This window comes from Asparagus officinalis, chromosome 6 (genome assembly GCF_001876935.1).
Source record: "Asparagus officinalis chromosome 6, Aspof.V1, whole genome shotgun sequence".
NCBI classification, from domain to species: domain Eukaryota; kingdom Viridiplantae; phylum Streptophyta; class Magnoliopsida; order Asparagales; family Asparagaceae; genus Asparagus; species Asparagus officinalis.
Window position 1 is genome coordinate 73,808,263 of NC_033799.1, and position 10,673 is coordinate 73,818,935.

At 30.6% G+C, this 10,673-nt stretch overlaps 1 long non-coding RNA gene across 1 annotated transcript; it reads right to left on the reverse strand.

The window, feature by feature from the left end:
- Positions 488–2,477, reverse strand: LOC109844307. Its single transcript, XR_002247983.1, has 2 exons — positions 2,354–2,477; positions 488–748 (listed from the first exon to the last, which is right to left on the reverse strand). It is a non-coding gene; the product is annotated as an uncharacterized LOC109844307 (long non-coding RNA).

Below are 10,673 nucleotides of genomic sequence, written 5' to 3' on the forward strand. Positions count from 1 at the left end.
TTTGCATGCTCAATTTAGAGTGAATGTCATTTTCTCAAGACCTTTTTCATCTTAATAAATTATATATATATGGTCTTTTTTTAATATATACATATATCTCTTTATTTCTTTGTGCATGATTTTTTTCTACTTTATCAGGATTTTTAAGTGATAAAGTAATGAGATTTAGACCAATGGATCCCAACCTAACTGGGCTTAGGTCATTATGTATAAAAATACTCCTCGAGCTTAATTAGTTAGTCAACTTTGGCTTAGTAAGATAGAATTATCTTGGTGTTCAAGATTTTTATTGGTACCTATTTTTCGCACTCTTTTTATTATTTTCCTTTTGAGTTAGTATATATATATATGCAAATTGTCATGCCCCGGTTCCAAAATGTAATAGTTTGGAACATGACTCGGCTGTCAATGCAACCATACGGTCACATTCATGCCTCTAGATCATCCTGTATACAGACATATAGACAAAACTATACGAAAGAGCACGTAACCAAGATAATAAAAGGAATGTATAGATAAAGAAATATCAAAAATTTTCATAGTTCTATGACAAGTCCACGATTTATCTAAAGAGAAAGGAAAAATACACCATAGTCTGGAGAGTCACATGTGGCTAAAGAAAAGCCTAATCCAAATAATTACCTAAATCAACTGAACTAGATAACTGATAGAATGAATGGTGATCACTGCTGATGAGTCTGTCGCTCGAAATACTCTCGATCCTACGAAGAAAGAACGATTACCGAATCTGGGGCACGTAAACCCCAGGGGAGTCAGGAAACTCCCAACAAGCATGTAAAATGAGGAAATTGTGCGCTTGTAGGTGTATGTGACAGATATAAAATAAAAGATAAATTCTAAATTAACAGTGATAAAAGAAAATGCTAAACATAGAGATCAAGATAATGTCCATCACCAAACACGCAATCGTATTATTATTATTTAGACATTATTTGAATTAGAGAAGAATATTTTCTTATATATAAATCGGTTTTCCGTAAACCATCCTGGGAACACGGCTTCAAGTCAAGTATTGACCCTTGTATATATATATAACTCAGGATATTAGGAATGCGCATGTGCCCATTTATATACATGTTATCTTCTTCATCCAACTCCCATTTATAAACCCCGTGTTTCTGTTTAATCTAAGTGACTGTGCATAAAATATTATGCACTAACCACAGAGTTACCGTGGAACGACTTCCATAAAACTATGAAAGATAACCGTGACCCAGAACATGTCCAATCAAGAGGGGTGCATCCTCTAGTCGATACTATAGTAGTAATAGCCAAGGAAAAATCTGATATCAGGATATCAATATCGAGAACATAGCCATGCTTTGAAAGCACACTTATAAATCATATTTTTGACGGAAGTCGTCTTCGTGCATAGTCAAGCCTATTTGATGACATTACTGATCAACATGAACTACAACCACACAATCTATTACGAAGTATAACAAGGTACTCAAAATGAGCCAACAGGTTCACTAAAATAATATAAGTTTAAAAACAGGTAAATAAATTAATATTTTGAATGACAAAAATATAGAATTTGATAAATAATCACCCAACCCTAAACAAAAATTACTAATTCTAACCCTGCACCCAAAACCGGCATCATTCCCCTTTCTGTTGGCAAACATCACATTCTTAAAAAACATGAAACTCTAGTAAAAAGTCAAGGCCCACAAAGAGAAACTAAGGTCCAACAACTAAAAACTCAGGCTCACCAACTACAAATTTTGATGGCTATGGGATTTGACCTCCGAACCCAAGAGTTATTATCTAAGGCATCTGACCACAACACCAACTTTACTAATATGACACCAGTAATACAGTAAGGTACAAGTTTCTGTTCAAACCGAACCAAAAATACATTATATATGCAAAAAAGAGAGCTTTGGGATTCGAACTCCGAACCATTGCATCAAGGTCAAGTGCAACTAACCACTACACCCATCATTATTTCATGTTAAAGGGAATGAAGATAATAAATAAACTTAGGTTTTCAGTTAAGATCATAAATAAACACTTCCAAATAAGTAAAAGATAAATTTTTTATATCTTATATAAAACAAAATTTTTATCTTTTTATTTATATGAAATTATGTGAAATTAATTGTACTAATATTAATAAAAAATATTAAGATCATGGAGAGGAAAATATAATGAATAAATAAGATAGTAAAAAAATAGATCCTAGGATTATAAATCCTATTATTTATTTTCAGTATAGGATACAACAACATAACACATAAAAAAAACTTTAATAATAATAATTGAAGAAAGAATACTTGCATGAATCAAAATTATACTAGTAATAAGATTTGAGGAAAAGAAAACTTACCGATTTGTCGAAGAAAAGGCTATGAACCCCAAAAGAAAAATCAAATTTCGTTCATCTCCTCCTCTTGTTCTATGTTGTTTTTTTTTCTTTTTTTCATTTTTTCCCTACCATTTTTAGAATAGAGATGGAGAGAAAAGGGGATTGGTTTATATACGAAAAAATGGAGTGGAGAAACCCTAAAACTAAGGAAATTTAATTCAGTAGTAAAAGGATAATTGAAAAAAATAAATCTACAAAAAACTCACGGTTTTTATTTTTGGAAGTTAAAGCTACGGATGTTGGTTGACCAAAATTTTGGAAACGGATAAAAAAAATCTCACTCTCACTAATGCAAAATAAAACGCTACATGAGTGTTGCACACATAGTTGGGCCTACGAGCTCACTAATGAGCCTTAAGAGGTTTTGTTTGTTTTTGTTTTTCAACTCCCTATCCCGTGTGCTTCTTAAATAAAGCCTTGCATAAATAACAAAAATATTGATTGTTACACACACATATATATAACTTGAGAAATGTTTAGATTAAGAGGAATTGAGAAATTGTTATCCACACTAAGTTAAGCATGAAAACATTTGATTACTGTAAATAAAAGTCTAAGAGCTATAACTAGGTGTAACACTTTGAAAATTATTTCTTAAAAATTTGTAAGAGTTATCATAAAAGGCTAACTGGAGTATAAATCTAACTAAGAATTATAAAGTTTAAAAATAATTAGGGGGGGGGGGGGGTATTGGTTGGGATATTTTGGGGGATAATGGGATAATTTTGGGGATTCTATTTCATAGTGTTATTCATTGGGACAATGGAACAAGGATAATACATTTTTGTGTTATTAGTTTTTTGGAACTAGTGAGTAGGGGTGCATTCGGTCTGGATACGGCTTAGATATGATGCTTATCATATCCATATCCGCTTACCCATCTCGGATACGGATACAGATACGGATATACCTCGGTAAGAAAAATTTATAACCATATCCGCTAAAATCGGATACGGTTACGGATATACATGCGGATATATAAGCAGATATGCATGCAGATACAAAACAGATATGAGAAAACTAGATAGTATTGAGAAAAACATAGTTCATGTGATACAAAAGAGTTTGTTAATATGTCTATTATAATTGAAAAGTTAAGATTAGACATCTTGATCATCAAAATTAACCACAAATCCATAATTTAATAATTGAAACTATCATAAGAGTATGACTAATATGTATTCATATATTTCGGATACGGATACAGATATTTCACTACAAAACCATATCCGTAACCATATCCTATCGGTTATAGATTTGAGTAACCATATTCGTATCCTAACGGATACGGTTATGGATATTTTCTCGGATACGGATACGGTTTAGCACCCCTACTAGTGAGACAATTACACCACTTGGGATAAAATTACCCTACTCATATACAAAAATTTTATCCCAATAATAAAAATTTAGGACAAATTTTCAAAACCATCCCATTTTGAAATTTATTTATAAAAAACGACCTCTTTTAGCCTTAATTGTAAAAACCGACCCAGTTGGTTGAAACTGGGTCAGTTTTTGAAATTTTTTTTTCAAACTTCACGGGAGTTGAACTCTCGTGAAGTTTTTTTATGAGAAAAAACTTCACGGGAGTTGAACTCCCGTGAAGTTTGGAATTTTTTTTTCAAAAACCGACCCAGTTTCAACAAACTGGGTCGGTTTTTGCAATTAAAGCTAAAAGAGGTCGTTTTTTTATAAATAAATTTTAAAATGGGATGGTTTTGAAAATTTGTCCTAAAAATTTACCACATCCTCCATATTGGAACAATGTTGTTCCACTTAAGGCAATTGGGATAATTTTAAAATATTTTTGTATTACTTAACTAATACATGCTAATTATATTATAAATATATGACATGATATATAAAATATAACATATATTAATATTTTAATAACATAATTTAATAACATATATTAATAATATTATATAATAGTAACTATAGTATAACGTATTTATTATAATATTGTATATGTAATAACATATATTAACAATATTATATAATAACATATATTAATATTTTAATAACATATATATAATATTTTAATAACATATATTAATAGTATTATGTAATATATTATTATATAATATTAATTAGTAATTATGATATAACATTTTTATTATAATATTATATCATATTTTAATATATTATATTAATTATTATATAATGTAGCATACTAATATAATGTTAATTAGTAATTATTGTATAACATATTATATTTTTTATAAATAAAATAATGTATTATATTATTAAAATATTATATTAAATATATTGATATTATATTATATTAATTATTATATATAGTATAACATGCTAATATAATATAATATAATACAATATAATAATTAATAATAGTAATTTGTAAGTATAGTACAATATATTATATTTTAATATAAAGTAAAATAATATTTATATTATAATAATATACTAAATAATATACTAAACTAATTGGATAAGTTAATTTAGAAGTAATTAATAGATAAAATTATATTTTAATAAGGTGCCACATCATCAATTATCCCACATGAATTATCAAATCAATGGCTTAAATTATCCCATTATCCCACTTTACCCACTCAAAATATCCCAAAGGGGTAAAATTGTTCCATTGGACCAATTTTCCCACTTGGCTCCAATTTGCCCCAACCAATAACCCCCTCTAAGTACATCAATTAATAATTAACTCTATCAGATTGGTAAGTGACTATATTTTTTTAAGAAAAAGAAAAGATAATATGGAATAAAGGGGGAAATAGAAGAATAAGAAATGATAAAATAAAGAGAAAAAAATAACTTGTCCCCACGCCCACACCTAAATTTTGCGCTTTCAATGCAAACTACATAATGTACAGAGCTAAGAAAATAGAAAATAAAATACTTACATTTGTTCGGACAAAATTGAACAATAATAAATTAATAAAAATCCACAATTACATTTGTGATGGTTTTGAGCAGGATAAAGCCAAAATTTTTGTTTCTCTTTTTTCTCTTTCCTTCTTTTTTTTAAAGAACAAGAAACTCTCAAACGAGAAAAAAATAAATTCTTTTTATTATTCTTAATATTATGAGACAAAAACTAAAGATGTAGAGTAAAAGTTTTAAAATAAAAATCTCAAGTCACACATCAAATTATACCTTATTACTGAAAATTATACCTCAAATTTTAAAGAAATGTAAAATAACAGACTCTGTATATCCTAGAATTTTGTACTTTTCTGGGTTTTCAGTAATTTTTATAGCATTTTATGGTAGGTTGGTAAGGAGTAATTAGTCAAATTAAAATTAATGTGTATGTTGTTGACATGCATTTCCACCAATGGAGTGTTGGATTCAGAATTGTATCAAATATCATAATATTGTTCTAATTCATCGAAGAACTCAATAACAGTAATAAAATATCTCCTTTAAACTAGGGTCCATGACTAAGACATGATGACCTGATTGGTGTCCATCTTTCTTAGAAATTTGAGTTCTTCATTAAAAAGTCTGATTTCTTCATTAATGAACTCCTCAAAGCATAGTTCACTTCTAGGGGTTGATCTGATGAGTCAGTCGGCTGGTTTTCTAAATTAAAAATAAAGTCAATAGTTATGTTCCTAAAAAATAGCTTCATTTGACTAGTTTTTACAATTGATTAGAGTATTAAAGTTGCTAAGAATGGTCTTTCTAAATGTGACGCCTGTGGTTTCACACAAGGCTATAGTCTAAGGTGAACCCAATGATGTCAAACCTGCTATGCACCTACACAGTGCAACAACATGTTTCACCATCATAATAATATCTCTCTAATGACGATCAATAATAAACAAGTGTAGGTACAAAACATATAAGGTAAAGATGATAGTAATATAGATATGATAAAGGAAATGAGAGAATCCAATAATAATATAATCATGTTTCAACTGCATAAAATAAAGTTCAACTGATAATATAAAACAAAATATGAAATATCTCAATACATAGAGTCAAATAAAATAGTACTAAGGCACTCAACCTTTACAAAATGAAATACAACTCTAAATGACCGAAAATAAATCATAACTACTGTGGAGCTCTAAATAACTACTAAAAATAAATAGTGATGCGAGCTAATCCGAAACTCCATCAACCTGCGACTCTCCGTGCGTCTGACTCGCTACCTGAAAAGAGGGGAAACAACATGTGTCAAAACGTTAGCGAGATCATCTCCACCGCCCCCAGGGGGAGGGGTTAGGAGTATATAAGAAAATACAATTAGTACATACAAATATATATAAATCATCTATCCTAAACTAACTGGAAATTGATATTTAGAAATCCACAACACGAGAATGGGTACGTCGAGTGAAATAATCCTAATAAGGAAACCCTCATGTATATACCCCATATCTCAAATTGTGAATCGCTAAATACCAACTCAAAATCCTATGAATAAAACAACGAATAAAAGAAAATACAAATTCAAACCTCAACCAATACAAGTCATGTCAAATCCTTACACTACCCTCGGGTAGTGGCATAGCCACAAGAATAACATCCCGATCAAAGAGAACTCACATAGAATATGCCATGTATGATAACCTCTGTCCTATACCCTACTCTCGGGGTAAATATCATGGGAGCATGAATGTCGTCTGCGTAATACTCTATCAGAAATAACAATGCTTTTGTAAGGCGCTCACAATATCCTATGACGTCATCACCTTACTCAATCGTCCTATGAAATGTGGGCATATCAGCCCAATTCGGAATGAAGCATCATAGAGTGTAGTTTGTCACTATCTCATTGTAGCATACCAACTAACCCACTCTAACTGTAGTCTCCCACAGTCTCATTGTAGGATACCAACAAACCCACTCAAGCATTCACAATATGATAAAATGCAAAATGCGTTGGTTCTCTATCATGACAAATCAAAATATAGAATTATGTACCTCCAAACACGTGTGCGTGCTCAAATTCCAATATGTGTACCCTCGTATACGATGCACATATATCGATGTGTGACTCGTATTTCGTGTTCACGATCAAACGCGTATGAAGTATTAACATATGAAAAAAAACAACCTCTGTCGGACGACCAAAACACCCTCTCGGTCGATCGGCATATCTTGTAAATCATGCACACAAACAGACAGGGATCGGTCGACTGATGCCCTTGGTTCAGTCGACCGACCTGAGAAAGCTTCCAAGAGTCGGGTGGCCTATCAGTCGACTGATCACCTTTGATCGGTCGACCGATCGGCACAATTCAGGTTTTTATTTCTGGAATCAACTGGATATTCAAGAATTTTTTGTCAAAAATCAAACTTTTTCTATAAAACTCATGTGTTAAACTTAAATCAACATATTTAGGGTTAATTCTATTGTATGAAATCACCATTTAAAATTTGAGAATTTAAACTAAAACCCTAACATGTTCATAAGTGTCATATATGTAAGATTTTCATGAAAGCACCTATTTTAATCAAAACTCATGTTAAATCACATTTAAAACTTTAAATCCATAATTGGAAATCCGTTTTATATTTTTTTGAATCAAAAAGATAAAATCTTTGTATCTTATAGTCTAAAAGAATAATCTTTATACTTAAACTAGGTTTTAAGGCCCAATAAAACCAAATAAAACTCAATAAAAACCAAATAAAATGGCTATGAGATTGGAGGAGATGAAACTCACCTCAAAACTCGCTGGAATCCCCAAAAGTGCAAGAAAACACGATCTCCTCTGACAAACGCCGACGATCTCACCCTCTTCTCGGTATTTGCTTCACAAAGCTCTTCAAAATCACCAAAATATGATCTAGGGTTTTTGAAGGGAGAGGATGGTTGCTAGGGTTCATAAATATGATGTAAAAGAGAGATTTTCATGAAATATATCCATATATATAGGCAAACCAGAAACAATTCAAAAAGACCAAAATCCAAATAAGTCTGGAAAACTGGCCCCGTCAGTCGACTGATGACTTGCCATCAGTCGACTGATGAGCTCCTATCAATCGACTGATAGGCAAGCATCAGTCGACTTACCCAAGGTATTTTCCAACCTACAGGTTTTGCATGTGTGTGCATGTTTTCACTTGTTTTGTGCATGTTTAACATTTGTATGCTCTCATATATAAACTTAATTGATCTCAAATCAATTACTAACATACTCATTCATCAATAAATAATATTTTATCATAATATAACTCATTTATTACTATTTATCATAGTATTTTTTTAAAATTACAGGGTTTTACACTAAAATAATAGATATCTAACCTTTAGGATTGGAAACATGTTGTGTTTCCAAGACTATGAAATCAACAGAAAAATTGAACTCCCTAACCATGATTAGAAATCCTTGATCTCTCTATTAGGTATCTTAAGGATCTATAAGTTAATTGGATAGTACATCTAGTTAGTTTTAATTTACCTACCCCAAGCTATTGATAGAATGAATAGGGATGATGATTCACACTAACTCCTAAGTCTAGAAATGCCTTATCAATGAAGGTAGTTCCTATGACATACGAGATAGTAGGTTAACCAAGATCCTTATATTTCAAATGCATGGGCTTTGAAAGTATGTTACTGATATTGACGGCTAGAAAAACTTTCTTGGGAATATTGGTGATTGTTTTCTTAGTGCACAAATTCTTCAGAAGTTTTACATATGATAGTGTGACGCCTCTGGTTTCACACGAGGCTACAGTGCAAGGTGAATCCAGAGATGTCAAACCTATCATGCACCCACACAGTACAATAATATGTTTCACTATCACAATAATATCTCTCTAGTGTAATCAATTAAGAGCAATGCAGGTACAAGCAGAAACGAGAAAAGTAAAAATACAATGAACATGCCAAGAGAAAGAAATATCCAAAGGATATGATCATGTTCCAAATTAATAAAAAGAGTACAACTGATGAACTAAAATAAATATAAAATATCTCAATACACATAGTCAACTGAAATAGTACTAAGGCTCTCAGCCTTTAAAATAAAATACAAGTTTATAAATCAATAAACAAATACTAAACTAATGTGGAGCTCAAGCTGTCTATCAAGAAATGATGGCGACTATGCAGAAACTCTGTCACCCTACGGCTCTCCCAAACTCTGATCCGCCACCTGAAAAGAAGGAGAAGTAATAGCATCAGAGCGCTAGCAAGATCATCTTCATCCACCCCCAGGGGAAGGGCTACTACATATGATGGAGGCTCTACCTTATATGCATAGTCTACCTAAATTATTTACCTTGTACTAGATGAGGTTAATACTTAGAAATTCACAACACGAGATTAGTACGTCGAGCGAAATAATCCAAGCAAGAAAACCCTCATGTATATACTATATGTCTCAAATTGTGAATCACTAAATATTAACTCCAAACTAATAATAAAAGAATAAAGGAATGCAATACTAAAATGTCAACCAAATTAAGTCATATATGTCAACCCAATTGTAATAACTATAAAATTTTGATACTAGTTAAAATAAATTTTTGGTATTTTAAAATATTTAATTATGATTTTTAAAAGAGTATTTGTATTTTTCTCGATTTTCTAGAAATTTTCTATGATTTAAAGTCTAAGTTTTATATTTATTTAAATGGTTTTGATATTTATAAATTAATTTAGTGCAATGAAAATTTCTGGGATTTATCTGCTGTGTTACTGATACAATTATGTATTATTTTAAATGATACGTCATATTATTATTACTATTACGTATTAATTCTTGTATTATGTTGAATTATTAATTACGTATTATTTGTGTAAATTATTGTATTATTTTAATTATCACGTATCACCTGTCATATTAGCATAAATGATACGTTTTATCATGTAGATAATTGTCACATAATTATTTGATTTTAAATGTAAGTAAATATATTTTTATTATTATTTATTCTCGTTTAATTATACAATATGTGTATATTTTGACTATTTCGTATCAACTGTTGTATTAGCACAACATGTACATTTTTATTTGTAGATAATTATTCCGTAATTGGTTTAATTTTTTTTATACCCGTAACTATTTATTTAATTATTTTCGTTTAAATACCTGAAACTATTTGAAAATAATCCAAAATTTTGCTTCCCTCGTCAAACCCCCAACAACCATTTCCCTAATCACGTTTTCTCTCTCCTTGTTTTTTCCAAGATGACGGCGGTCCACGTGCATCCTCTCTCAATATTTTATTTTATTTTATTTAATTTTTTATTCAATTTTTTTCTATTTAAGCCCTGCCTCACCCCTCTCTCGTGCTCAGTCTCTCTCCTCCATTTCCCAAAACCTCAACCCAGTTC